Here is a 25,355-nt window from a genome sequence, read left to right as displayed (position 1 = left end):
GTCACACACAGAGCAGGGCCGATCAGGGGTTGGGACGCTGCACCCTGTCACACACAGAGCCGCAGGGCAATCAGGGGGTTTGGGCGCTGCCCTCTGTCACGCTGATCCGGTGCCAGGAGGCCTCGCGGCTCCGCTGATCCCGGTGCTGGGAGGCATATTACCCTTTTACTATATAGGATAGAGGCCTGGGGGCCGGCTGGTTTGCCCTGAAGGGTCTCCTGGATCAGGGTGGGGGTCCCCACTGGGGTGCCTGGCCATCCTGGATGAGGGGATGATGGCTGTTTGCAGCTGGTCACACACCCTTCAGGGTGGGGGTCCCCACGGGGGTGCCTGGCCAGTCTGGGTGAGGGGCTGAGGGCTGCTTTCAGGCTGGCAATTGACTGAAGCTCCCAACCACTCCTTTTTTTCTTTTTTTTATTCTGGGCCAGCTTTAGCTCTGGTTCTAGCTCTGAGGCTTCCGCTGCTGAAAGCTGGTATCTAGTTTGTTTGGGTTCTATAATCGAAACAATGTATAACTCCAGCTCTGAGATCCCGGCTGGCTGAAAGCTGGTTTCTGGGGTTTTGTTTAGCTTCTATATTTGTTGCAATGTTTCAAACTGCCAGGTCAGAGGCCAGCAGCGGCAGGCGGGGAATGTTGGAGTCCTCCAGTCACTGGAGCAAGCAATCCTCATGCTCGCTTCAGTTCATGGCTGCCGGCCGCCATCTTGGTTGTCAGTTAATTTGCATATACTCACTGATTAGCCAATGAAAAGGGTAGTGGTCGTACGCTAATTACCATGTTTCTCTTTTATTAATATATATATATATGGCCCGGTGCACGAAATTTGTGCACTGGGGCGGGGGGGGGGGGTCGTCTCCCTCAGCCCACCCTACACCTTCTCCAATCCGGGACCCCTTAGGGGATGTCCAACTGCCAGTTTAGGCCAGATCCCCTGGACCAGCAGTTGGACATCCCTCTCACAATCTGGGACCGCTGGCTCCTAACTGCTCACCTGTCTGCCTGCCTGATTGCCCCTAACAGCCCCTCCCTGCCGGCCTGGTCTCCCTCAACTGTCCCCCCCACCAGCCTGATCGCCCCCAACTGCCCCCCCCCTTCCCCGCCAGCCTGGTCACTCCACGCAGCCTGCTGTTCAATCGTTTGGTCGTCCCTCACTAACCCCACTGCCGGCCTGGTCACCCCATGCAGCCTGCTGTTCAGTCGTTTGGTCATCCCTCACTAACCCCCCTGCCGGCTTGGTTGCCCCACGCAGCCTGCTGTTCGGTTGTTACTGTGATGGTGTCCTGGACAATTTGCATATTCCTCTATTATTAGTATAGATTATTAGTATAGATTATTAGTATAGATATATCTATGATGGAGCCAACTGTAATATATATATATATGTATATATAAATATATATACACGCACATGTATATATATATATACATATATATGTATGTATATAACATATGTATCACAATTACACTTTGGGTTATAATCTATTACTACTTTATTTTCTTGCTCAAATTGTTTCAGCTTTGACCATTGGGAGCTCTTTCAGTTGTCTCCATCAGTTTTTAAAAATCACTTACTTTCTACATTAAAAGATGATCCAGGCTTATAGTGTATATTTCTATTTCCTGCCCCAGTACTAGACTCAGCCAGAAAGAATCTGGTCCATTTTCTTGGGAAATGGTATTAGAAACTAAGGTGTGGGTGCTCGGTGTTCTTGTGGCTACTGGTGTGTCATTTCTTCTAGGCCCTCTCATTTGACACAGCAGGAAATACATGTGTGTATACAAACCCATGTACATACACTTATCTATACATATTTCTCTGTGTAACCATGTGTATCATATTAAGCTAATAATGAGTTCATATGGATGTCCCTTCTCTGCCTAATCCATTACCACCTATATCACTCTGGCCTTCTCCCCTTGCTTATCTGTAAACTCACTCCAACAGTGAGAAGAAAGCTGGCTCCCACCATTTGCCATCCATTTACTTAATTGTTCAATTCCATTATATATGTACAGCAGTATTGAAATTGTTAGCCTGTACTCCCTTTACAGAGAGTGGAAACACTTTATCAATTAGAGTGCAGTTCCTTTTGCTTTTAGTCTTACAGGCTCCTTCTCCTCCTATCTCCTTTAGTGAGGTTGCTACAGAAATGTACTAGTATAATACAGTTCTATCCTTTTGTCACAATCTGCATTCCATCCTGGGATCTTCTGACCTTCCAAATTATTATTTTTTAATTTGAAAACATTAAGTTTCATTCTTTGTTCTGTAAAGTTTTATGGATTTTGACAAATGCATAATTTCATGTGTCCATCATTACAATATCAAAGTATCATACAGAATAATTTCAACATAGTAAACATCTCCTGTGCTTTACCTATCACTTCCTTATCCTTGGCAAGCAGTAATTTTTTTTTTTTTTTTTTTACTGTCTATATTGTCTTGCCTTTCCAGATGTCATATAATTGGAATTACCAGACTGGCTTCTTTCACTTAGTGATATGCATTAAGATTTATTTATATATCTTATTGCAGTTTGATAGAGTTCCTGTTGCTTCTTCATCCTTGTTAGCATTTGGTATTTTCAGTTTTTTTTTATATTACGCATTCTAATAGGTATGTAGTAATACTTTATTACTGCTTTAATTTGCCATTCCTTAATGATATTTGATGTTAAGCATCTTTTCATACTCGATTTTCCATATGTATATTTTTTTTTGGTGAAATGTTTGTTCTGAACTTTTGCTTGTTTTTTAATAAGGTTGTCTGTTTTTTTATTGTTGAGTTTTAAGAATTCTTTATAAATTTTTTATTACAAGCACTCTGTCAGATATGTGTTTTGTAAGTATCTTTTTTCAATCTGGCTTGTTCAGTATAGATGCAACCATCCTAGGTCTAACTACACAGTACACGTCAGCAACAACCTTAACCTATTTCCCCCCCTGAGTATTTTTGATTATCTGTTGGTTGAATCCATGTATGCAGAACCTGTGAATATTGAGGACAAACTGTAATTTATTTTCTTCTTCCACACTAACCCAGCGATTCTTCTTTGTGGAAAATGGAATTGTTAATATGAATAATATCTGTCAGTTCTTTTAGACCTAACCATAGGAAATAATGAAGTTTTCTTTTTTTATGAAGAGGATCTGAAATAATGGATTTGCAGGGTGTATGCTGAAAAGAAACAGATAATGTATGTATTATCTAGAAACTTGATACTTAGCAATATCGTCTTTAATGTTACCTATGCCACAACTCTTGCAACAAATGGCTTTTTTTCAAGTACCTTTCTTTTAGTAAACTCCTTGTGTTAATAGTATTGGGAAAAGAAGTATTTATATTATAATACTATAGTTAGAATCAGCCTTCAAGAAGCATCTAGAGCAGTGGTTCTCAACCTTCTGGCCTTTTAAATACAGTTCCTCATGTTGTAACCCAACCATAAAACTATTTTCGTTGCTACTTCATAACTGTAATGTTGCTACTGTTATGAATTGTAATGTAAATATCTGATATGCATGATGGTGTTAGGTGACCCCTGTGAAAGGGTCATTCGACTGCCAGAGGGGTCGCGACCCACAGGTTGAGAACCGCTGAACTAGAGAGATCTGACATAGTAAAACTAGCACCTAGTTTTATAACTGTTAAATCATATTGATCTTTTTTAATTCTTACAAGAGCATTTTAAGGCAAGTCTCCTTATTTCCATATTGCAGGTAATAAATAGGCTCATAATCTAGATGGGAACCCTGATCTTTCTGACTCCAAAACCCATGCTCTTTTTACTTGGCTGTGCTGTGTCTCATAAAATAAAAGTACCAGGACAGTATCAGGATGTCCTTGATTTAAAAAAAAAAGGGAGAAAAAAATTATGGACACAGACAATAGTGTGATGATTGCTAGGGGGAGGGGGCAGAAGAGGGTATAAGGGGAAGGAAGAGGGTATAAAGGGGATAAGTGGTGATGGATGGAGACTTGACTTGGGGTGGGGAATACACAGTGCAGTGTACAGATGATGTGTTGTGGAATTGTGCACCTGAAATCTATATAATTTTGTTAACTAGTGTCACCCAATCTATATCTATATATATAAAAGGCTAAGCGACCAGCTGACCAGCCAATAGGTATGATGTGCACTGACCAGGAGCCAGACGCTCAACGCAGGAGCTGCTGAGCGACAGCAACTTTGCAGAGTGCTCTCTCGTACTCTGGAACCCCTCGGGGGATGTCGGACTGCCAGTTTTGGCCTGATCCCTGCAGGCCAGTACAAGGAACCCCACCTGCAAGAGGGACCCCCACTCACTCCGCAGATGCCCTTCGAGCCCTGGTGCCACCCTAGGTGCAGCAGGCCAGGGAGGGACCCCAGGAGGTTGGCTCCAGAGCGTGTCCGGCCTGTCTTGCCCAATCTCGCCCCACCGGCCACCTTCTATTTAATTTCCCTTTAATGTGCATGAATCCGTGCACCAGGCCTCTAGTAAATTCAATAAAAAGACAACAACAATGAAAGGTATAGAACATCAGCATCATCCCTAGAAAGCGGAGGGTGAACAGTTCTAAATTATCTGCCTTGCTAGATATCTATTTAGATATCCCAGTACCTTTAATCACCTGCCCCTCAAATGGGGCATAAAACCTTTTTATTTTTCTCCTTCCAATAGTTTTGGACCTACTTTTATTCCAATCCTCAAACACACATCTCATTTTAATCCCTGTTGATGGAGATTCAGGTTAGAAAAAAAACAAAAAAGAGTAAATTTTCTTGAAAGAGAGGAAATGAGGAAATTGTGGGGGATTAAGAGAAATAAAACAAATAATGGTAGTATTGGGTAGTTGTTTTTCCCTTTGCCCCACTGAATTGTAAGTTTCTTAAGGGCAGGAACTAAGTCTCAGTTTTCTTTAAGCATAGCACATCACATGAGACATATTCACAAAATGTTTGTTGAATGAAATTAGCATTTACTATCACTTTTAACACATATATGTTTAGAATGGTTAGAAGGGGATGAGTTTTTCCTCACAGAGGAGGTTGAACTTACTATATTTCCCTCCCTCCCTTCCTCCCTCCCTCTTTCCCTCCCTCCCTCCTTCCCTCCCTTTCTTCCTTCCTTTCTGTCTTCCTGCCTTCCTTCTTTCCTTCCACATTTGGTGAGCATCTGTTCTGTGCCAGACACTGAGACTATAAAGATGAATAAGACAAGGTTTCTTCATTCTGTTATCAGGGAACCCAGAAAATGGAGGGAAGCAGGCATTTCAGTAGAGTATAGAACTAAACAGAGTATATATTAAACAAACAAACAAGTAATGGATTTTGAACTCAGAGAGATCTTATCTGCCTTAGTTTTCATATCTAAGAAGTGGAAACTATAATACTACCTACTTTGACACAGTTGTTGAAGGGTAGGTTAAATGAAAAAAAGAAAGAAAAAAAGTATATCCCAGCACATTAATGAAAAGAGGTTCACTGTGGCTGAGGCAGTCAGAAAAGTCTTTACTGTAGGAGGTGACATTTGAGTCTTATAGGATGAATTTTTGAGACCCAGAATGAGAGTAGGAGTTGGGACTCTGGGGCATTCCAGGCAGAAAGATGAATATGTTTGATGTGTGCACAATGCGGGGAGGGACATGATGGGAGTGGTGGGAAATTCTGTACTTTCTCACCTACAGAGTCTACAGGGTTATTAGAACAGAATAACCAGTTATTTTTCACTTTTATAAGTAACAATACAATAGAGTATTCACTACATTGTAGTAGGAGAGAATAAAGATACCAAACCTGTTTTAAGAGCTGCATGAGTCTCTGAATATTATGACTGTTTGACTATAGTCCTTATGTAGTAGATAAATTATTGTGTTCTTTTTTCGTCCTGTGATAGTCACGTGATTTTATTCATGAAGAGGACTTGTGTGCTTTTGGGTGAAATCAGAGGTCCTATCCCAAACCATTGTTATATTTAGTAGCATACAACATTAGAATGTAACATCCCACAAAGGCATCATCTAGTCCTATTCTAACCATCTAAGAATTCTAAGAACCATGAACAGTTTTAGACCACAACCTGAAACTTAATAGTCACGAATGTGCTAAAATAATGTGTTAGTGAATGAATTATGTGCTTGATAAGAGGTCAGTGCTCTATAGTTGAAAAATTGTTTTTAATATAAGAAGAGAAGAAAAAAAGATGAAGATCAATAGAAGGAAAAAAATTAAACTTTAAAAGAGGGAAATATTTTTAAAGTCCTTTATTGGAGGCTATTAATATATAAATTTCATTTTATTTAGAAGATTTTATTAGCAACAATAGAGTATTACCTCTCTGTACGAATATTATTTCTTATTCTAGAAATACATATGCATTACTGATGTATTTATTGGTTTAATGCAACAATAGATTTTTTCTATTGAAATATTTGTCATCATTAAACACTAACTTGTTTTTGTTGATTCTAATAATTCTAATGTTTTCTGATATTGTTTGTTTTTCTCTAGAAAATAATATGTTTAAAATAAAGTACAGGTGGCAAAATAATTCTATAAAGAAAAGTGTGTGTGAAATTTGTCACATTTGAAAAGACATTGAATGCATTGAATACAATTTATTTAATATTCTATAACAGTTTTTACATTTGAAGTTGAATAGTAATTTTAGACTTGAAGAGAAAGAAGATGATTTTTAGTAGACAATAAGATGGTTTTAATTTTAGACATGAAGAGACAATAAGGTAGTATTAAATGTGAAGAAAGATACACTTGTTATAGAGAGGGAAGATACATTTAACTTTCATAAATGGAAGAAAAATGGAACACTATTACATGTAGATACCCCCCACCCTGCCCCATAATAGCTTGCTCAGTTTGTTTGTAATTTCCAATTTCTCTTTCCAGTGTGTTTTCAAACTTTAACTGTTTTATGACTAAGTGCATAAAGGGATTTTAAAATATTACTCTTTAATTTAGAAATATTGATTTAGAAACCCTATCTCAGGGTTGACTTGCCTTATGATTTTAGTGTGTTTACCTACATTATCAGAACTTCTGATGTATAGTGTGTTTATTTTTAGTACTGTGTACTACAACTAGTGTTAAAAGGTTTTTTACACCTCAGGATCTTTTTAGTCTACGGACAACATTAACTTTTTTGTTAGTTCTTTTATTTAACTCTTTTGTGGGGCCTTGTTAGATTCTGAATAATTTAAAAGCCGTGGAATTCATTCTGTGATAAAAATCTAGTCATTGGGCCAAATATTGTAGCATTATTCACGTGATACTCATGTATGTAAAGGTTTAGAGTTAATATATATGCCTGAAGAATGTATGTTAAAGATGATGTTTTTAATTATTGAGGAAAATACCTTATAAAGATTTTAATGGTCATTAATTTGCAGATTTGCTTAAAGTTTCATCTTCTGTTTTATTTATTACTAGAGGCCCAGTGCATGCAATTCATGCACTGGTAGGGTCCCTAGTGGCTGCCGGCCGCAGGCCAGGGCCTCCCTCCCTTCCCCCCCGGTAGCCCCGCCCCTCCTGGTTGAGGGGACATTTGTATACTACGCTTTTATTATATAGGACTAGAGGACTGGTGCAAGGATTCATGCACCGGTGGGGTCCCTCAGTCTGGTCCCTCAGTCTGGATAGGGCCAAAACCAACCGGCTCTCCGACATCCCCCGAGGGGTTCTAGATTGCGAGAGGGCACAGGCCAAGCCAAGGGACCCCACCAGTGCATGATTGGGGCCGGGGAGGGACTGTGGGAGGGCATGTCTGGCCCACTTGCCTAGTCCCAATCGGCCGCACCCCAGCAGCAAGCTAACCTACCCATTGGAGCGTCTGCCCCCTGATGGTCAGTGTGCATCATAGCAACTGGTCAAATGGTCGAACAAACAGTTGGACACTTAGCATATTAGGCTTTTATTATATAGGATTATTATTGTTAGTTTTGGTTAATCCTCGCCTGAGGATATTTTTTCCGTTGCTTTTTCAGAGAAAGTTGAAGGGAGAGGGGAGAGAGAAGTAGAGTGAGGGAGAGAGAGGGCAGGAAGTTGGGGAGAGAGAGAGAGAGAAAGAGAGAGAGATCAGTGTGAGAGAGACACATCGGTTGGTTGCCTCTACTGGGGGTCTAGCCCACAACCTGGTCATGTTCCCTGAATGGGAATCGAACCTTGGCCTCCTGGTTCATAGGTGGAAGCTCAACCCCTGAGCCACACCAGCCTGGCTTCATCTATTTTAAAATGAACAATCCGTGATAGTCAAACCTGAAAAACAATATATAAAGAATGATATAGCCCTAGATGGTTTGGCTCAGTGGATAGAGTGCCGGTCTGCAGACTGAAAGGTCCCAGGTTCGATTCTGGTCAAGGGCACATGCCTGGGTTGCAGGCTCGATCCCCAGTAGGGGGCATGCTGGAGGAAGCCAATCAACAATTCTCTCTCATCATTGATGTTTCTATCTCTCCGTCTCCCTTCCTCTCTGAAATCAATAACAATATATTAAAAAAAGAATGATATAAAGAATTATCAGTTCTATGTTTTATGTATAATAATATATTTGCTATCTTTGTAGAAAAGATATATCATCTTTTCTTTTCATATTATTTTACTTTTCTATTTTTTTTATCCAAATTATTGAAACAAAAGGTTTAATCACCATTTTTACTACAACATTCATGTACTTGGCTGTATTTCTCATTTCCCCACACTATCTTAAGACTTGCTTCTTCCATGGTCTCATATAGAAAATAGACTGACAAAAATCTTGAAGCAAATACATGATCATGTGGATTTTCCCTTGACACTCCTTCTCCCACCTGCTTCTCCTGCCTGCTTATCCCATCCTCTAGCCCCAGTGTCTGACAGCTTTTTTCAGTCCTCAGACAACTTGAGTTGAAAATGTATCTTTCATAACTTTGCTATCTTTCCATTTACTGTTCTCTTTCTCACTGCCTGTGAGACCTCAGTCATGGGGAGTGAAATCGGAATAAAAGAGACATTCATGGTGGTTATGACAGTGGAGGTTAAGTTTAGGCTGCTAGAGGGTGTGAAACAAAGGAATGATTGAAGCTCTCATCACCTTCATTTTATTTGGGTAGTAAGTAAATTATTTTGGAAGTAGTAAAGTCTCATTATGAAGATAATAAAATCTTGATTTGTCCGGAGTAAATACATTAGCAGTGATTAACTAGAATATCTTAACACCATTCAGTTTTTGTCCTAATTAGGAAAGATCCACCATGGTTTTATTTCTATATTAGAATTTATGCTACTGACTTTTTGTTAACCTTTTGTGTTGTAGGAGCCCCTTAACAATGTAGGGAATTTTAGAATTTGAATTATACATATCTCATGTGAAGTCATATGATACAAAAAATAATTGTATGTGGAGTACTTCATGACCTTCTAAGGGGTCTTTGAATAGGAACAAAAGTCTCATCTTACCTCCAAGGCCTCCTCCCCTCCACTTATATCTGTTACATATAGTTATTTCCATTTTCTCTCTCTGCTTGGTAGTTAATAGAATATTTGAAGAGTGAAGTCATGAGCTATCCCTGTGCAACAGAATAGAAGATGTGAGAATACTGCATAATTTAACTCAGTGGCTACCAATTATATTTTGTGTTCTATTTATTGTTTTCAAAGGCATTTTTATAATCAAACTAAAAGATCCCAAACTAATGGATGAAGTGGTAAAATGATGGGGAAACAAGTTGTGGTAGTAAATGGTAGATAATAGAAATAGTTTGGTGGTAACCAAAGGAGAAACTCAAATACTTCTCAGGAAATCTAGAAGCCATTTTAATCACTGCTGTGCCATTCGTGAGCTACATATGAGGAACTTTGATTATAAGTACTGAAAAGAGTAATGTATTATTCGATAGAGTATATATTAAATATTTATTCAGTAATTAGATACAAAATAAAAGGTTTGGGTTCCAAATATGGACAGTCTCATTGTAAGATTTAACAGCCAGATATTTCTAACTAACATTGATTTCATTAGGGTAATGTGGACATTAGTTGGATTTTAGACATTAAGCGAAACAAATGCTTGCTCTTATTGGAGGCTGGTCTAGCTAAGCGTTTGAGAGAGCAGATGTGCGTTTGGGGGAAGCATTTTAGATTAGGCAGCTGATCTGAGCCTGCTGAGTTTTCCTCTTCCAAAGGAAGACAGGAGTCTGTAGAACTTTGCAAGGGGTTGATTTGAGAACATGGCTTCATTTTTAAGACCAAAGAAACTAATTCAGCCAGCAGTGTGCTTTTTCTCAAAAATAACTTTTAAAGCTTCTAGCTGTGATCATTTCAGCTTCCTATTCCCCCCTTTCTAATACTCTTACTAAATTTTTGCTACTGTTGTCAACCATAGCAATGGCTAGAATGGATAAAGTTTCTTTAAAAGAAAACTATAGAAGAGTTACACAAATGCGTATGAATACAATAAAATATATATTGAACTGTCCTTTGTATATGAAGGCGTGTTTTGTTTGTTATGGTGGTGATAGATCCATTTTAGCTTCTCCAGTGATCCTTCTTGTGACCTGAGATAGTTGTGTGAGATTAGAGATTGGGCTAAACCAAAGCAGGCCCATCGGCTTTATTCAGCCCGATCTGATTTCTTGATCTAACAGTCCTGGACATATACAGCTTTATTTAATAGAAAATAATTTTTTTTTCAGTTAGTGAAATTGATCTCTTAATAAAGAAATATTAAATAAGTGCCGATTAACTGCTAGACATATTACTAAATAATGAAATACTATAATTAACAAAGACAAGATTCCTATCCTTATTGAGAGTACCATGTCAGAAATGTAAATTAAAAGAAGCATAAAAACGTAAAAGAAGCATCAAATTCTAGGTAAACAATTAAAAATGTGTAAAATAAAGAATAACCTTTCTGGCCTCTCCTTTATTTCCTCCCTCCTGCCTTCCCTTTAACTTCTAAGAGAGTGAAGATATTAACATTTTGTATTATAATTTTTTACATGTACTGATGTAGATTTTTATAGCCCCGTTTCCAAATTAACTATAATTTTACAATAATTCCACAAAGGAATATTTGTTATTTAGGAACAGCTTCAGGAAATATTCTCGTTTACCAGGACTCCTTTTGAAAGATTTTCAACTATTAAGGTCAATTTATGGTCAGGTCAGACTGGAAACTTAGGAATGAAGAAGCCATTATTCATAACATAGGATCATACTGGAGATCTCAGACTGGTCGTAAAATGTTAATCTGTAGAGATGGGGAACTATCTCTTATCTTGAATTTGGAATGTGGATAACTTTAAGACTGCCATATGAAGCAACACTGCACTGTACTTTACTTACAAGAAAGAAAAATGTGAATGACTCCTCCCTTAGTGGACCAAGTACTTTCTAACACACCTCTCAGATTGCACACCGTTGAAATGATCCCCACAATGTATTTGGCTCATGTGTTTGTAGTGAGCTACTATGAATGAAAGATTCATAACTATCTATTTCAAAAAACTTCTTTATTTGCATTGCAAAGAGCTTAATTGTTTGGAAACAAAACCAAGAATTGCTTTTAAATCATAAGCCTGTATGAATTTGGACCATGATTGGCACTGAACTAAAAAACAATTATTTCTCTGCACAAAGAAAGTTCTGAATTAATATTTATCAAATCATTGATAACTATGTTGACTATAGAAGGATAACAGTTCCTGAGTTGTCCCACATTCTTAGTGATTTGGACCAAATATTTTTGTAGCTATTATAGAAAGCCCTTGGAACCTCTCCCTTATCTTGCCTATCGGACAGTGTATAATAGGATCACAGGGAGGAGGGAGCCATGCAAACTTGCCAGACAGATGATTTGGAGTCCCAGTGACAACCTTGTGACCTAATTTTCCAAGCTCTGTCTACTTAACCAGAGAGTTATAGCTATATGCTATTAGCTTAAACAACACAGGGCTTGTATACAAGTTAAGGAGTTGGGGAGAGGAGGGAGGGGTAGATATATAAATCCATTTTTGCAGTTTTGCCAAATCCATAACATAGAAGCACTTTTGTTCTAAAAGAAAACTTAATTTAGTTTTTCTCATTTTGGCTATTCCTTCTTACATGTGTCTCAAATAAATCATTACCAAAGGATCTGATTTTAACAAAATGATGGCATACTGAAAGTTATTTTTGAAGACTTTTTTCTTTTCTTTTTTTAAAAAAAGGTAGTATGTGAATGTATTGGTAAGAAGTGGTGGAATCGTTTTTACCACCTCTTGTGCAGTAAATTAGTTTGTGCATGTCTACTATCCAAATACGCTGAGGCTGTTTTTCTCTCATTAAATGAATATTTATGAATACATGTAGTTGATTATATTTATTAAAGTCACATAAGATTTCAGCCTTTGTTATACATGTTATAAGTTGTTACTGCAAAAATGAGAATTTTAGATACCAGTATGAATCACTTAGTTTTGTTTGGTCATACATTAATGTCTAATTGCCATTTTACCTCTATATATGCTAGCTAGACATGGATAGGAACTTCTTCTCTTATATGTAACTCATATGTTGAAATATGTTGTACTGAGATTATTGGCTGCAATAATTAAACCGATACAGACTTCTGTCAGCTAGACTTAAACCATACTCTTTTTTTCTAATTAGGACTTGTACTTAGGTAGGGTACTTATTTACCTCTACCATATTATATCTCTCCTTACCCCCAACACTTACCTCTCTAGCATTTCTTGAAGGGGCTCATAAACCCAGTTCTAAAATATTTTAGGTATCTCCCTTTAAGAGGTAATTAGTCCCATGTATATCTTTTAAAAAATATATGTTTAACTGATATTTAGAGAGGATGGAAGGGAGAGAGAGAGAGAAACATCGATGGGAGAGCAGAACATCTATTGGCTGCTTCTTTTTTTAAAAATATATTTTATTGATTTTTTACAGAGAGGAAGGGAGAGGGACAGAGAGTTAGAAACATCAATGAGAGAGACACATCGATCAGCTGCCTTCTGCACACTCCCCACCGGAACCAAGGCACATAGCCTTGACCGGAATCAAACCTGGGACCCTTCAGTCCTCAGGCCGACGCTCCATCCACTGAGCCAAACCAGGTAGGGCTATTGGCTGCTTCTTGCATGCTCCTGGGCATGTGCCTTGACTGAAATCGAACCAGCGACCTTTTGGTGCTTGGGACGATGTGCAACCAATTGAGCCACACTAGCCAGGGCACATGCATATCTTTAACTCTAAACTGCATCAAGGTATCTCATTCATTTTCCTTCTTTCACTGAGGATGATCAAAGTTCTTTGGCCTGATGATTCCCTTCTAATTTTCAACTTGACTTAAACCAAATTGAACTCAGAGAATCATTAATAATTAAAAAATCAATAACATTGGAATGTAATTTTAATAATTTAGGTTTTTGTCTCATAAAATGTATTTTGGAGTCTAAAATGTAATTCCCCTTCTTACATGTACCAGTCTATGTCAAAGTGTTTATATAGTAAGTAAGTCTTGGGGTTCCTGTGTCTCTTGGTGTGGTATTACACATATCTGGAAACTGTTCTCTTAATGTCCTCTTGCTGCTGCTTATTTCTGTCTTGTTAGCCAAACTAAGACTCTTGGCAAGAATCTTAGGCCTGTTTCTTCTCCCTCAACTGTCCTACATTATTCAACCCACTGTAGTCTAGTGCCTGAGCTCATGTCTCATCTGTAACCTTCCGAAAGCCAAACCAAAAGGAAGATAATTTTTATCTCTTGATAATTTTTATCACCTGTCAGCTCTTAGAGGCCATGGACTGTGTTGTTTTGTTCACTGTTAAATTTTTATTGCCTAGAGTTTCTAGTGCTTTGTAGATTGTCTATTTGCTGAATGGCTACATGTTTGTAATGACCTTTTTTTTTTTTTTTTTTAAACAATGTTCTCTTCCTTTGGCTTCCATGGTGCTATCCTTCTCTGGTTTACATCCACCTGCACTTGATGTTAATTCAGAAACGCTGCTCGTTGGAGTTGGACAGGTATCTAAAAAGTGTCCAAAGTGTTCTTCTCAAGTAAGTTCTAGCACCATCTGTTGGTAGCAGGGAGAGACAGTACTTTTTTGGGCCTCAATTCATGGTTCTGTTCATAATCTGAACACTCACAAGTTGAGATGTTTCTGAATTTTCCACAATTCTTTTCTCAGCCTTTGAATCATTTTATGTTTCATTATCTTCCAAGGTGACTTCGAGCACTCACATTATTTCACGAATTCTTTATTTCCAGTGGATGCGGTTGTTCTCCTGAGCTCTAACCCTTTATTCTGACTGTACCTGAATATTGCATGGATTTCTTAGACTTTATTTGTCCCAAATATATGATACTTAGGAAGACCTGTGCACTGAGAACTGTAAGACATTGATGAAGGAAACTGAAGAAGACTAAGTAAGTGGAAAGAATTCTGTGTTCATGGATTGGAAGAATTAATATTATAAAATGCCCTTACTACCCAAAGCAATTTATAGATTCGGTGCAATTTCTATTAAAATTCCAACAGCATTTTTCACAGAAATAGTAAGAACAATTGTAAAATTCATATAGAACCACAAAGACCAGAAAAGCCAAAGCAATCCTCAAAAAGAAGAATAAGTGAGAGGCATCATATTTCCTGATTTCAAACTGTTACAAAGCTACAGTAATCAAAAAGCATGAAAACAAACACATAGACCAGTGGAACAGAAGATTTGTTAGAATGGCTATCATAAAAAAAGACAAGAGATAAGTGTTGGTGAGGATGTGGAGAAAAGGGAGCCAATCCTTGTATACCGTCGATGGGAGTATTGATTGGTATAGCCATTGTGGAAAATATGGAGGTTCCTCAAAAAAATAAAACTAGAACTAATATACAATCCAGCAATCACACTACTCAATATACTAGAATTAATATAAATTTAGGTTCTCAAAGAGATATTTGCATCCCCATGTTCACTATAGCATTATTCACAATAGTTAAGACATGGAAATAACCTAAGTATTCCTTGACAGATGAATGGGTAAAGAAAATGTGATATATATGCATTTATAGAAACAGTAGAATGGTGGTTGTCTGGGGATGGGAGGGGGTAGAGAAAATGGGAGATATTGGTCAAGTGGTACAAACTTCCAGTTATAAGATGAATAAATTGTAGGGATCTAATGTACAGCATTGTGACTATAGTTAACAATATGTCTTATACATGGGAAGTAGGTTTATAGTTGTGAATATGTGAAAATACAGTTGTATTATTATTTATTAATTATTGTATTTATTTTACAACTGTAAACCTACTTTTGCCCACCCCTGTATAATTAAAATTTGCTAAAAGAGTAAATCTTGTGACCATATAAACAAAAAAGTAATTATGTGAGGTCATGAAGTTGTTAACTAAAGTTATTGTGGTAACCATTTCACAATATATATATGTATTAAATTATCACATTGTACACCTTAAACTAACATAATGTTGTATATTATATCTCGGTAAACCTGGATAAAAAGAGAAATGGTTATGTTATATTCAACATTATGTAGGAAGGTTGGCAAATAAAGACATTAATAAGATTGTTTAAGTGATTAAGTAAGAAATACCTTATAAAATATTATACAAATATATGTCATTACAATAGTATATTTTAAATTTGTATTAAAATGGAAATAAAAGTAATCAAAATAATTAAAACCTTTTTCTTTTAAGAGGTACTCTGTTATGTGGAAAAATCATTTATGTGCAAAAGCTGTGGGCTATAACAAATGGATTGAAGAGTGATCTAATATATCATTTCTGATACTAAGAAGCTATTTTTAATTCATTTTTATATCTCACTAGATGTATACTAGTACATATAAAATTTTGAAGAGTAGTAACTTTAAAAATACATTTTTGTTCAATGCCAAAGTTTAGGTCTAGCTTGTAGAGACACTGTAACAGTGTTGACTGAGTTGAAGAAAAGTCTTACGCTTAAAATTATTTTTCCAAACATTGTAAAAAAATGTTATATTCTCAGGTGAGTTTTCAGAAATGTTTTTAACCCTCAATAGAGCTGAATTATAGTGACTAAAGTTTTCTATTTTCATAATAGGAGCAAAAATCATCCAATCCACCTGGGAACCTGAGAAATATATCCCACTCTTATTGTTGCCAAAAACTCTTGAATAATATTCTCTCTAGCCTTTTCCATGTGCTGAAACAGTCTTTGTTTTCCCCGTGAGAGGGGTTTTCATCTCTCTTCTGTTGCTGATTCAGGGGTAAAAGAACAACTCCTCTTGCCAAAAGAAGATATGCTTTTCTCTATGATAAAGTGATTAAGTTGGTTTATGTCATTTCAGCTAGCTTGTTATTAAATTGTGTTTCTACCACTTTAGTTTGTGTTGCGTCAGTATTATTTTTATCATCTTAAACTATTCTTCAAAGTCTTAACATGCTGATATATTGATTACTTTTTCATATCCTCTACTAAAGTGATATGACTGAAATTAAACTTAGGGACTGGTGGTAAAATATTCTGAAATTAAAACAAGAAAGCAGAAAGCATGAAGGACAAAAGTTCACTCAGCCATGGTTCATGGGATAGTTTTGCTCTTTCTGGTGACAGAGGTTTACTGTGGATTGCTTGGGCTAGGACTTGCATGTTGATTTGTGTCCAAAAATCAAGTTCCCTTGTCTTGGTATGGAGTGGATTGGATCCATAACTCTCTAGAGAGCAAAGCTTTCCCGTTCCAGAGTGCTAACCCTGTACTTGTTCCAACCCTCACTTGATGTTTGGGCAAAGCTTACTCTTCTTATATTCAGTGGCTTATTGCCTGGAGTTCAAAAAGAAAGTTATGATCGATGACACTTGAGTTTTGTGTTTTCTTTGTCACTTGAATGACTTGTATGTGACAGGTATGTTTACCTAATTCATATCCAAAGGTTTAAAGAACAAGTAAGGAAGAGTGAAGGGACTTTGGGATAACTTCTTTATGACATCTCATTTGAGTTCATGATTAAATCATACAAAATAGGGTTCTTTCCGTTTGTATTTTGAAATTAGCTCTCAGTAATAGTACAAATAATCTTTACAGTGAGTTAGCTTCAGAAATAATTCAATTCTAGGGAAAATTTCTAGACCCTTAGAAGAACACATCTTTGACCCTTCTCCTTTAACTGCTATATCCAATTTGTTGCCAAATCCTGCTAGTTTTACATTAAAGTTAATCCTTGCCTTTGTTCTATCTGCCCCATGTTCACTATTTTCAGGCCACATAACTATTTTCTTAGACAATTACCTCCTAAATGGTCTCTACAGTTGCCTTGCTCTTACTTCAATTTATTTTAATTACTACTTCCAGTTCCGTTTTGTTAAAGCCGAGCTCAGATCATGTCAGTCTGTTACTTAAAAAACTGCCACAGAAGATTCAGTGTAGGCCTCCATAACCTGATTATTTCTTTCCACTTTAACTTTAGCCTCACTACTCTCTTTCTGTAAATGGTTGATTAGCCAAAGTGAAGTACTATACATCTCCCCCAGAATATTTCAGTCTTTCCAATTTCTCTGCCTTTAATTTCTCTCCTTCCTCGCTTACTTTACTTGGAAAGTCTTTCAACCCTATCTGCATATACAAATCTAATCTATCATTTGGCAAATTTATTTTATGCCATCATGGAATTATCTTTACCTCCCTCTCCTGAAAATGTTTTCTCAGGATCTTTTGGTACTTCTTTCTACCATGTACTATTTTATACCTGCCACCAGGTATTACACTTCTCCAAGATAGGCTCCATATCTGATTTTTCGTTATGGACAGGCCACAAGGCCTAGAGTGTGATTTTATGTGCATTAGAAACAATATATGTTTGTTAAATGATGAAGTGAATGAGTCTCTATCTTGTATATTCCATCATGAGCTTTGTACCAATGACACCTCAATTCTCAATCTGAATTGAGAAAAGGAAAATTATAATACTGCCCACAGTTTTTACTGAGCCTAAATTGAAATACTCTGGAAAAGTTTAATGAGAGAGACAATTGGAATGTACTCTGTTATTTAGGATAAAACCTCTGGCAAACGTGCCTGTTTTTCAAGTTCTTCTTAGTCTTTTAAATGTGGATTCCCTTTAAACTTCGCACAGGTTTAATAAGTGAGCCATTGTTTTAAAGTGTTTTATAGCTTACTCCATGAAGAAACTGAACTCTTGAAATAAAAGGCGAGTAAAGGTGAGAGCATTTTGATTTCACACTTTTCTTTTCCATCCATTCCTGTCATCAGAATACAATTTTCAAGATTTGTGCAGAACACCAACCTGAGTAAGACAATGAGATTTTTCTGATACTTTAACCAAATCCTCATGAAAAGGTCTCAAAAGGCTTGCTGCAGTACATCGTTTTTAGTAAGTTCTATGGTAGTTATGAATATTTTAAAAGGTGTGAATAATGCTATCCATTCTTTTCCAGGCTTTTTTCTAATTTATTTTACACTTTTTTTGAGGGTAAAAATTTGATTCAGTGTTGCCTGTTAGGGTATTATTTTTTAAGTGATTATTAATTCAGGTTTTTATAAAGAATAAAATCCAATCAAAACATGAAAATTATAAATTATGATACTGGAATTATTTTGGGTTTTCAGCTGTTGAGAATAAAATAAGTATAACTGCAAAACAATCTGAAAAATAATGAAACATGGCTTTGGGCAGAATACTCAGGATATTTTTTGTACTGTGTGCAATTTATTTTGCTCTGTACTAAGATTCTGGTGTATGCTAGCGTTAGACAAAGGGTTGAAAGTATGGTTACTATTTAGAGATGTTCATTGTTTGAGAGAAATTCAACAGAATCTTGAATATTTTCATCATTTTATAGAAACTATTTTAAATCATGTGTGTTTTGTATGTTAATATCTTAAAGTGTGTTTTGCTTTCTAGATATGATACTTAAAATTTGCTTTAGAATTGTTTTATTATAATTTTTGCCAACAACAGTATCTTATGCCATATTTGTTAAAACATTGGAATGTTAATTGATAACCATGATGCTAGTTTTCTTATTTTACTTAGAATTCTGAACAATTTTCTTACACGTTTCCACGAAAATTCATTTTTCATTTATTTCTTCCTTGTTTTATGTATACATCAGTTGTGGCAATTATTTTAATAAGAAAATCTGTCAATAAATTCACAGAAGTAGAATTTCTATTTTGTATTAGTGATGTAAGAATGACGTAACATTTTCCTAATTGTATCTTTTATTTTGTGTTCTTTTTGATAAGCACAATCAATTTATTTTGCCAACATTTTTCTATGGAAAGAGAACTCCTGTCCTTTTCTTTGAAGTTAGTTCATGCAGATTTGGTAAACGGAAGATAAAGTGAGATCTTATGGGGTGACAAAGAGTTTGGTTTACCTTGGGCGGGGCATAGGGAAAAAGATAGGGGATATTTCTTCACAAGGAATTTAAACATCTCATGGAGAACTGTTTGCCACTGCAATTATGAACAACCATAGTTGTGCCTAATTTATATTTTATTTTTAATTTCATCTAGAAGTGTTATAAGTATAGTTGGGTTAAAATACTATGTGTCTAATAAATGTGTTTTTGATTCCTGTAGTGTTTCCTTTATTTTCTACTGAATCAAAAAATGTGTAAACCTAGAAAATCTGCAGAGAGTGCCAAGCCTTCTTCTATCTTCCTCATTTGCATTATATTTTCTCTGCTGTCATCTGTAAGATAACTTCATGAGACAACTGTCATTATTGTTTAATGTCAGCCACCCACTTATAAGGGTTAGGAAAAAAGTTATTTTCTGTATGGATGTATGTAGATAGCCAAATCATTACTGTGATGGAAGGAGATTAAATCCATTTGCGTGATATTAATATTGAAAACCTATTTTTCTCCCCCTTTAAAAAACTGGCTTCTGATAATTCTGAGACTTAAAGTATCAAGAACCCAACTCTTAAAGTAGTGTTCTTTAATTAATATTTGGTAAATATTAATTAAATACTACCTGTCAACTTTGTGTAACCTGGTTGGAAACTTTTGTTTTACCTCTGCTTTTAAAATTCATAAAACCAATTATCTTCACTTTCCCAGGATTATATAATAAATAATTGTATAATCCAAAACAGTCTTTAAAAAAATAGATATCTCAAAGGCTCCTTCCAATTCTAATATTATATAAGTCCTTGATTTTAAGTTAGGTTCGTTCTCAGCTCTAATGGAATAATACTGTGATTCTATTTTTAAGGCAGTAATTAAAATTTCTTCAAATTACCTTAAACTGCATAGAAAACTTTATTTGTAAAATAACAATGAAAAAATAGCTAGCTTTTAGTCTCTGGGGAAAGATGATTCCATCTTTTTGCACTTGAAATGTTTTTACTTTGGGAAATTCTTTTGGGAAAACAGATTTCCAGATAGCTTAAAACTGACAAATGGGCATTTTGACAGGTATTCCTGGAAGGAGAGCTATAGCCATCAGACATTTAAATTTCTTTAGTATAACAACTTTTTCAGCAAACTCTCACTGCAAAGTCTATGTTGGGATTTTCTCAGAGTAAAAACACTTTCTGTAAGCCCTTCAGTCAGGATTGGTTTCTGCTATTTATTGCTTTAATGCTCTTAACTTATAATTACAGGTCTACTTAGGCTATTTCATTGTTGTCTCTTTCTGGTGAAACTCTGTTGGTTAGACTAGGTTGTTAATGTCATCAAGGACATTTTCTTCCGTATAACTTGGTTGCAGGAAAAATTCCCTATGAAAGTGAAGGGATCAATCAACAATTTAGAACAGTAAATCAGAGTACAGCTCTTGCTAAGTAGCATGGTGTTGTATCTTTATACCGGGGAGGGGGCGGGGGGTGATCACAGCTGCTTCAGAATCGTACGAAAATGCACGAGTAATGCTGTCTAGCTGGGGAAGGAGCAATCAAAATATAAATGAGTTCTGGAAAGTGTAAACGTCTGAGGCATGTGGTAGTAAGAAGGCCTATGTGTTGAACTCTGGGAGTGTGAGATAAATGTGAAAGAATATGGGGCTATTTAAGAAATGGAGCAGAACTGAGTACAGAGTCAGTGGAGGGGCAAGGAGGGACTATGAGGGGAAGCTTGAATGCTGCCAGACAGGAAGGAGGAGAGGGGAGAGTAAGCTTGTTGAATTCTGAAGTGGAGGTCTGGGCCTAGGTGCTTAGGAAAGGAGCTAGTTTAAGGATGTACTGAGCAGGAAACACATCGAATGAGACGCCACTGCTTCGGGTGGTTTCAAGATGAATACTTCTAAGAGTGAAGGAGGAAGGACTTGTTTTCCAAAATCTTGAGACAGAGAGCATTGGCTGAAAGATTGAAAGGCTGAGAAAGGGTTTCATGTGAGTGATGGCATCTACATATACCTTTGATAGATGTCCTCTCTATGCAGTTGCTCTCCAGGCATCTTTAACTGGCAGGATCAAGCAGACTTGACCTCTGGACAGCTCTCTGAGTATGTGCACTTCAGGCTAGTGTGGTATTTTGGTGGAAAGGTTATTCAAGGAGAGGAACTGCAGTCCCAAAGGCTTAGGCCTTAGAGAGGGAGCAGCACTCCCTCCCTTCATACCTTGGAGAGGTGGAGTAGGAAGTGACTGAGTAGTAGAAAGGCCCGTGGAGCTCAATGTTTGGCCTGGCTTCACGTCACATCATAGCCTACATCCCTGTCTCTAATACTTCTGGGAAAATAAAACCAGGATTGTTGCTCATAGAGATTTTTTGGGAGGTTCTTTCACATATTTCATTCACATTTTTTTTTTTTTTGCTAAATTGTGTAGACAGTTTGCTTAAAATGCATGGGTTGGATGGTCAGGGAAAGAGGTGATAATTTCCAGTTATGAGAAAAGGGCCTGAGAATTATTTGGATTGCTTTGACTGTGTTAGCATACATGACTGTTGCTCTGTTTGCCCAGGATCTAAAGAAGAACACCTATTCATTTGTTTCCCATTTGCTACCAAGCCATGCCAACTACTATATCCTCAGATCAGCTACTAAGTAAGACAGGGATGTGTTATTATGTGACTCCTCCTTCTTGAGTGGTTTCCCCTGTATTTCCGATTTCTATGGTGTGGAGTGAAGAGATTCAGGATTTCCATTCCGGCTTTTCCCTTTCCTGCCAAGCCCATGACCCTTGCCAACTGCATCTTTTCCTTCTGCTTGCAATTTTGGTTTGGGTTCTGGACTCTTTGGGAATTTACAGAACAGAATTCATTTAAACTCTTTTATTTATTTATTTTTTAAACAAATGGGACCAGTATCTTAAATGAGGTCAGGCCAACACCTACTGTGACAGAATCTCCCCCTCATCCTCCTGGCACAGGGAGAGAATTCATACAGTAGAAGAATGGCATGAAACTGTGTACCCACAGTGTCCATTGGGATAAAGCTAATGCCCAGGTGGAGGCACAGCACAGTGACTCCTTTGCCCAGCTCTGTTGTTCTGCTTGGTCCCAAGCCAGATGGCGACCAGGTGGGTGAGCCGTTGCCTTTGGCCTTTCCCCAACCCCCTCAGGTTGAGGATAAAATACCCAGCTGTCCCTTCCCTTGCAGGATTTACCCTGTGGAAACAGTAAATGCCCTCACTGTTGTTTGATATTTATATAATTTTGTTTAAACTTGTTAGTATAGTACTACCAATATGGTTTTATTGGTGTATGAAAGCTTCGCATGCTTGATAAAACTCAAGAATAGAATCCATTTAACACGAGACTGTTTTAGTATTAAAAGATCTTCTGGAGTGAGCATGGGAGAGGAAGTGGAAGATTTGAACTAGACTGAACTAATGCAGTTCATGTACTATATATAGAGTTATTTTGATCACTCGAAGTACTTCTAATGAGGCTTGCATTAATTAGTTGCAGTACCTTTTATCTTTTAGCCACATTCTGACATCTGTAAGGCAGAAATGAACATCCAAGGTCTTCCTCAAATAGAAACATATCCACTGCATCTGATAGTACTTACACTTTTGTGCCTGGATTATACTATAGTATTAAGTGTGCCTTATCGGAATAATGGGTATAGAATTTACAGCTGTTATGATTTGTTTTCAAGTCTCAGATGTAGTTGGAGGCATATGAAGAAGTAGAGAAGGAATTCTGAAAAAAAACCAACAAAAAACAAAAACAAACAAACCAAAAAACCCCACACAAAACAAAAACAAAAACCACAAAACCCCCCCACAAATACCTGGTCATTTTATAGAGCTTCATCTGTACAGATCCTTCATTTTAACACTAGCTTTGCTTTCTATGATTATGATACTTTCCTAGTGGCATTCTTACAATTGCATTTTATTTAATTTTTGCTTGTTTTAAAAAAATCATTAAAAAAAACAGAAAAGTCCAAGAACTTTATTGATGATGTTTCTGAGACATATACATGTTTCTTAAACCTAAATGATTCTGGTAAGTTGTGGGGGTGAACACTTTTTCCTGCTGTCCCAGACTGGGGTCTCTTGCTCACCACTGGATTTGCAGCTTGAGGAAATACCCAGATTTCTTAAGGATCCAGTTACAGCCTGAGTCACATTTCCATAAGACATAATGCCGTAAATAAATGATAGTTATCCTACACATGCCTTTTGCACCATAATATAATTGGAATTATACAACTAATATTGTTGATGTCATTAGAAAAGTAATGATTGCCTTGTCTTCCTCTACTGTATCAATGAAATGATATAGTAGATTGAAAAGTATTTTTTTAAGATGTTAGGTGATCAGCCAAAACCGGTTTGGCTCAGTGGATAGAGCGTCGGCCTGCGGACTGAAAGGTCCTAGGTTCGATTCCGGTCAAGGGCATGTACCTGGGTTGCGGGCACATCCCCAGTAGGAGATGTGCAGGAGGCAGCTGATCGATGTTTCTCTCTCATCGATGTTTCTAACTCTCTGTCTCTCTCCCTTCCTCTCTTTAAAAAATCAATAAAATATATTTAAAAAAAAAAAGATGTTAGGTGATCAATAAAGAGACATCATGATGATTACTGTTATTACAGTTAACTTTTATCTGATTACTTTTATCACTACCAACATCACCATTGTTACTTCTTTGCTGTTGGAGTATAATTTCTTTGACCCATCTTCTCTACTTCCTGAGTAACTTACTAGGAAAGGGAAGAGAAATCATGTAAATTAGTATTTGGAATTTGTTAATTAGAGACTTTAAAAATTTTGTTTTTCTTGGAGAATCTGATGCCTCAATATAATATTCCTGACTCTGGGCCCCTAAACTTCTCCCCCTGCCCCAAATGTCATTTAGGTGTAATTAAAAAATAAAAATGGTATATATTTAATATGTACAATGTGATGATTTGATATACATATACATTGTGAAATAATTACCACAATCAAGTTATTTAGCACATTCATCCCCTCATAGTTATGTGTGTGTGTGTGTGTGTGTGTGTGTGTGTCTATCACATTTTCTTTATCCACTCATCCATTGATGGACACTTAAGTTCTTTCCATATCTTGGCTATTGTGAATAATGCTGCAAGGAAAATGGGAGTGTGTCTCTATGAGACACTGATTTTATTTCCTTTGGATATATACCCAGAAGTGACATTGCTGGATTCTACGGTAGTTTCAGTTTTAAAATTTTTGAGGAACTTCCATACTGTTTTTCCTAATGGCTGTACCAATTTACATTTCCACCAACAGTGAATAAGGGTTCTCTTTGAATAGGGTTCTCTTTTCTCTACCTCCTAGCCAACACTTGTTATCTCTTGTTTTTTAATTATTTATTTATTTATTTATTGGTAATGGCCATTCTAACAGGTGTAAAGTGATATCTCATAGTGGTTTTGATTTGCATTTCCCTGATGATTAGTGATGCTGAATATCTTTTCATGTATTTGTTGGCTATTTCTATGTCTCCTTTGGAAAAATGTTTATTTAACTCCTCTGCTAATTTTTATAATCTGTTTAGTTATTTTTGCTATTGAATGGTATGTATCTCATTTTTTATATTAACCACATTATCAAATATATCATTTGGAAAGATAAATTTATTTTAATTCCATTGTTGAGAAAGTTGATCTAAGATTAAAGGCTCAGAACAGTCCAGAGGGGCCAGCTCTGCTCTTTGAAGAATTTCGAGAGCCCTGATTCATTAGCTTCTTACTTGATATCAAGCACCATTGCTGCTGGTTCTGTAGTAACCCAGTCTAGTAACTGGGTTTCCGTCTTGCTTGTTTGATAAAATCCTCAACTGCACTCCAAGCCTCATCACTGATTTCCTGTCCAGAACCCCTTAATTCTCTTTGATTTTCTAAATGTAGCTGATCCTCCTTCTCTCTTAGGACTTCCCGTCACCCCACACTCCAGATTTAAGTCTTGCTTGAGTCTCATTTTCTTCACAAGCAATT

Source organism: Myotis lucifugus, unplaced genomic scaffold (assembly GCF_000147115.1).
Source record: "Myotis lucifugus unplaced genomic scaffold, Myoluc2.0 scaffold_10, whole genome shotgun sequence".
Classification (NCBI taxonomy): Eukaryota; Metazoa; Chordata; class Mammalia; order Chiroptera; family Vespertilionidae; genus Myotis; species Myotis lucifugus.
This window is presented reverse-complemented; position numbering follows the sequence as displayed.